Below are 6,054 nucleotides of genomic sequence, written 5' to 3' on the forward strand. Positions count from 1 at the left end.
TCTAAAACACCCAGGATACACTTCAAAATCTCTTATCATAATAAGAACCAGGAAAATCTCAAATTGGATAAGAAGAGACAATCAACACTCAAGATGACCTTGATCTTGGAATTATCTGACACATATTTTAAAGAAGGCAAGTTTTTTTTATTTTTTTTTTAATTTTGAGGTTTTTGCATACACTTTTTTTTAAGATTTTATTTATTTATTGGACAGAGGGAGAGAGAGAGATCACAAGTTGGCTGAGCAGCAGGCAGAGAGATGGGGGGAAGCAGGCTCCCCACCCATCAGAGAACCCGATTCGGGGATCCATCTCAGGACCCTGAAATCATGACCTGGGACGAAGGCAGAGGCTTAACTCACTGAGCCACCCAGGTGCCCCAAGAAGGCAAGTATTTTAAAGTAAGAATTAAAAACGCCTCTAAAAAGATTTATGAACTCTCTTGAAACAAATGAAGAAATAAACAGTCTCAGCAAAAGAAGAGGAGGAGGAGGAAGAAGAGGAGATAAAGAAGAACCAAACAGAAATTTTCAAACTTAAAAATACCATAATCAAAATTTTAAACTTAGTGGATTGGCTTAACAGAAGAAACAGCAGAAGAATCAGTTAAATTAAAGACAGAAAAATAGAAATTACTCAATCTTGACAACAAACAGAAAACAGACTTAAAAAAAAAAAAAAGCAGAGTTTCAGAGAGGTATAGGACTATAACAAAAGATCTTTCATGTCATCAAAGTCCCAGAAAGAGAGGAGAGAAAAGTTATAGCAGGAAAATATATTCAAAGAAATAATGGCTAAAAGTTCCCAAATTTGGCAAAAGATACAAACCTATGGGTCCAACAAGCTGAGTGAATTCCAAAGAGTGTATTTCCATGTATTTATTGGCCATTGGTGTATCTTTGGTGAAATACCTATTCAAATATTTTGCCCATTTTCTATTTCTCATGATTGAGTTATAAATTCTTTATATTCTGGATACAAGTTCCTTTGTGATATATTGCAAATATATGATTTGCAGATATTCTGTTGCTTAACTTTTCATTTTCTTGATGTGCTTTATGGAGCACAAAAATTTTTAATTTTGATAAAGTTCAATTTGTCAAAATTGTAATTTGTTGCTTGTGCATTCAGTATCATGTTGATACCACTGCCTAATCCAAGATCATGATATTTATTCTTAGGGTTTCTTCTAACAGTTTTATAGTTTTAACTCTTACATTTAGGTCTATGATTGATTTTGAGTTAAATCTTGTGTATCGCATGAGGTAAGATAAGTGTCCAAATTCACTCTTTTTGCATGTAGAGAACCATTGTCCCAGTACCATTTGGAGAAAAGACTTTTCTTTCTCCCTCTGAATTGTCTGCGCACCTTTGTTTACAATCAATTGACCATAAATCAATTCTATTGCATTGAACTTTATATTTAAACTTATGCTAATACCACACTGCCTTGATTACCATAACTTTAGAGTAACTTGTGAAACTGGGTAGTGTAAATCTTCCACTTTGTTGTTCTTCTTCAGAATCATTTTGGCTATCCTAAGTTCTTCATATTTCCCTATGAATTAAGAGGACTTTTGAGCTGAGGGAGCAAGCCATACAGATAGCTGGGAAAGAAAGCAGTCCGGGCAGTAGGAAGAACAAGTACAAAGGCCCTAAGGTGTGAATATGCCTGTTTAAAGAACAGTTAGGAAGCCAATGTGGCACAGTGGACAGGAAGATGAGGTCAGGGTGAAAGACCCGCGGATCCCCTTACCCAAGAATCCAACACTGCCACTGGATGCAAACAGCAAGAGGTTTATTGTCACGCAGGTACCGGCGGGTGGTCGGCAGCTCCAGCTAACCGAGCACACCAGGCTGGGGTAGTGCAGGATTTTTATGGACAAACAAGTTTCGGGAGGGGCTGAGCTGACTGATTGATAGTTTGAACAGGCATACTTGGCGTCAGTGGAGTGGATCAGGGGACCCACGTGCGAAAGCAGACAAAGCAATCTTACAGAAGCAGAACTGGCCGGTTAGCCCACGCAGGCGAATGAAAGCACTATCAGGATATTGAAGGCCTGGTTACTATCAAGCCAAGGCCATTTTCCCTTTAATGAGGTCCTAACATGACAATTGGGAGTCTCTCCTGGTGAAATGTTACATTCCTGCTATCAAACGTAAGGTAACTTCTTTGTTGTAAATCTCAAACCAAGGGAGACTCCTACCCTGCAGGACTGTGATTTCTGCAAGTTAACTATTTATAATGCTACACATATGGAGGGGAGCGGGTGAAGGGGGGGGTGCAAGGCGCCAGCTTTTGCTTTGTCCTCAGCCAGCCTCTTGCTCCTTAGAGTTGAGGGTTTAAGCAATTTTTCATTTCTTAGCAAAGCATTAGAAGCATTATTATACAGAAGCCAGAAACAGCCGGGTTAAACACAGATTTTCGCTATTCGTTATCCTGTTATGCTGCTTGCTGACTCCCTTATCTATCGTCAGCTAGCTACAGTTTCTCAGTTAGCATAAGCTGGTCATAAAAAGAATGTTAAAACTTATAGGCTATAGTATAATTCTGACCTGGCGTCCTTCAAGGGAGGTAAACAAGTCAGGACAAGGAGGGAGTCAATACGTAGGCCCTTGCCTGCCCCATAAGAAATTTGGCTTTACTCTGAGTGCAGGAGTGATAGAAGAGTTTTGAGCAGAACAGTGACATGGTCTGACTCATATTTTAACAGACTCACTGTGGTTACTGCATGGAGAAATTACCAAGGAAGCAGTGACAGCAGCAAGCGGGGGAAGTCAGGAGATGCAAGAGATGATGGTGGCTTGGACTAGAGTGCTACCAGTGGGAAGAGAAGAGATGAGAAGTGGTAAGCCAATAGGATTTAAGACAGAGTGGATGTAGAGTATGAGAGAGAGGAGTCAACAATATCTGAACAAGTGAAAGGAAAGGATGGCAAAGGCCAAGTCCATTGGGAGGGAGAAGGTTTAAAGAAGCAGATCACGTCAGTTCTGGACATGACCAGGTTGAGGCACTCATGAGACACTGGAAGTACATGTTTAGGTTCAAGAGAGTGGACTGATCTAGAAACACAAATTTGGAAGTTATAAACACAAAGATAATCTTCAAAGGTGATATTTAAATCTGGTAGGAGCATGAGACTAGATGAGATCACTTAGGGACAGATAAAAAATAGAAGAGGTCCAAGAGATTGCACAATGGATGCTATAGTGGTAAGAAGCTGGGGAGATGAGATGTCACCAGCAGGGAAGCAGAGGGGAGACTGAGGGAACAAAAGCAGCTCCAAGTCTTCTGAACTATATATTCACAAGTAATCTCTCAGGGTGGGACACTTGTGTATTTCTACATCTACCGTGAACTATTGTCTCACCTGTGTTTGGTCCCGTTATCAAGGCCCAGCTTAGAGATGGATCCTCTTAAGGCCAAAAGTCTGTAGGACTAAAGTGTGAATGATAGGCAAGCTTATCCTCTTCTGAGATATACGATGTAAGAAAAGTCAGTTGTGTAAAACAAACCTCTATTTGATGGGCTATTGTAAGGAATGAGGTCATTTTATACCAGAAAGAACTTTCTTTGTCTTCTGGGATGGAGAAACAAGCTCTTAAGGAAGCATCAATCCTCTTCTGGTCCATAAGATCCTAGAGGCCAGGAGAGTGTCTGGGGCCCAAGCACAGCTCATAATACCTTTAGCAGGTGCATACTACCTTCCTTAGGCAGGGATTAGGCCAGAAGTGGGCCGTGCACCTTGCTGAACACTGTCTTTAAACTCAGGTTCTCCCCTGTCATGCCCCCTGCTTCCCCTTCCACTATCCCTGTCCCTGTTACCATTTCCTCTTCTCTCAAGCTGCAGCCTAGTCCCCCAGCCTCCTTTCTCACAAAAGGGGTAGGGTCAGGAACATGGAAGAAATGGAGAGTTGTTTTTTTCCACTCAGGTCTTCATAGTTCCATGAGGAACCTAGTGTCCTTATTTTCCTTCCCCTTCTCACAAACACCAAATCCCACCCCTACCCACCAGTCAGCAAACCAGAAGGTGGCAAAAGCAGGGACTTGGGACGCCTGGGTGGCTCAGTTGGTTAAGCGGCTGCCTTCGGCTCAGGTCATGATCCCAGCATTCTGGGATCGAGTCCCACATCGGGCTCCTTGCTCGGCAGGGAGCCTGCTTCTCCCTCTGCCTCTAGCCTGCCACTCTGTCTGCCTGTGCTGCGCTCTGTATCTCTCTCTCTCTCTAACAAATAAATAAAATCTTTAAAAAAAAAAAAAAAAAAAAAAGCAGGGACTTTTCACACTAGGTTTTTTCTGCCCAGGACTCCATCCCCACACTACCACCAATTAAGAAAAATGATAAGAAAGTGACAATGACATGAATAGGACAGAAACGTGGACAGGAAACTCATGAAAAAAGCAAGAATAGTCACTCAACAGAAGAAAACAATTTTAGCCCTGCAACAAAGTGCAATTTAAAATAACAATGAGAGACCATTTCACCTGGCAGAGAGGTAAGTATTTGGATCCCCAGGACTGGAAACACTAAGGGCATGTGTAGACACTACTTGTCCATGTGCAGTCCTGTCTGCTTTCTGGAGACTGGCTCAGTAACACTTAGATACCAAAATCTTGTGAAATAAGTCTGTCCTTTGACCCTTTGAATCAGTGGTTTCACTTCCAGGAATTCAGCCTAAGGAAATAATTTAGACAATCATGCAAATATGTTCAGGAATCTTTATTGCAGCATATAGTGGGGTTTTTTAGCATCTAGGAGTTTTAAGGTTTGGGATCCACCTAAATGCCCCCACAATGGTAAAGTGGTTTCAGTGAACTAGGGGTCATCAAATAGTGGGATACTGGCTGACCATTAAGACTGATGTTAGCCCATGTGTCTTCCAGTGGGCTGCACTGAGGATACAGCCTCACTTCAGTGGTATTCCTGGCAGAAACAACAGACATACCTAAATTTAGGAATAGTCTACAAAATAACTGACCTGTCTTCTTCAAAATGTTAATATAATGAAAGGCAAGGAATTGTGCCTATATTAAAGGATGCGGAAAGGATATGACAACTAAATGCAAGACATGATCCTGAACCAAGAAAAAAAATTCATTACTGAGGACATTATGGGGCAATTGGAAAGTTTGGGATATGGACAGTAGATTGTAGCATTGAGTCTATTTAAGTTTCCTGATTTTGATAGTTGTACTGTGGTTATGTAAAACATGTTGTTGTTCTTAAGATATTCACATCCATGTGTTTATGAGTAAAGAAATACCTTGGGTACAGCTCACTCTCAAATGGCTAAGGAAAAAAAAAATCCTGTATTTAGGGAAATAATGTCAAGCAACTGTGGTCATGATGTTGATGGGTGATTCTGAGTTTTTCTGAGAATATAATTCTCAGAATATGTAATATAATTCTAAGAATAATATAATTTTGACAATTATATTCTTGCTCTTTCTCTGTGAGCTTTAAATGATTTTTAAATAAAAAGGTTTTTAAGAAAAAGAAGGTACTCTGGGCACACCAGGCAGCAGCCTTGGGCACCCCAGTGCTGGGGGCTGTGCATGGCTGTGGATGACACTGCCTGTCGCCCAGACTCTCCATTTTCAGTGCTACTAAAGGAACTCAGTGTGTGGTTGACCCCAAAGCTGTCCTGAGTTGACTCACAAAGGTAGGATGAGTCAAGGCAATGAATTTTCTTTTGTCATTTTATTTACTACAATTTTGAATTCAAAATCTGACATTCCTGGGGCACTGTGTGGCTCAGTTAGTTAAACGTATGACTCTTGATTTTGGCTCAGGTAATGATCTCAGAGTCGTGAGATTCAACCCCACATGGGGCTCCACACTCACCTCAGAGTCTGCTTAAGATTCTCTCTCTCCCTTTCCCTCTGCCCCTACCCTCCCCACACACACTCTTTCTCAAAATAAATAACTAAAATCTTAAAAGAAAAAAATGGCATTCTTTGCATCCCAGGGATCTCTGTGGTAGAGGGAGGGAAGGGGAAGCTACCCAAATGTAGTGTTTGTTGTGGATAATCCAGACTGCAGATTTTCGTA

Source organism: Mustela putorius, unplaced genomic scaffold (genome assembly GCF_011764305.1).
Source record: "Mustela putorius furo isolate JIRA1106 unplaced genomic scaffold, ASM1176430v1.1 tig00003856_pilon_pilon_pilon, whole genome shotgun sequence".
Classification (NCBI taxonomy): Eukaryota; Metazoa; Chordata; class Mammalia; order Carnivora; family Mustelidae; genus Mustela; species Mustela putorius.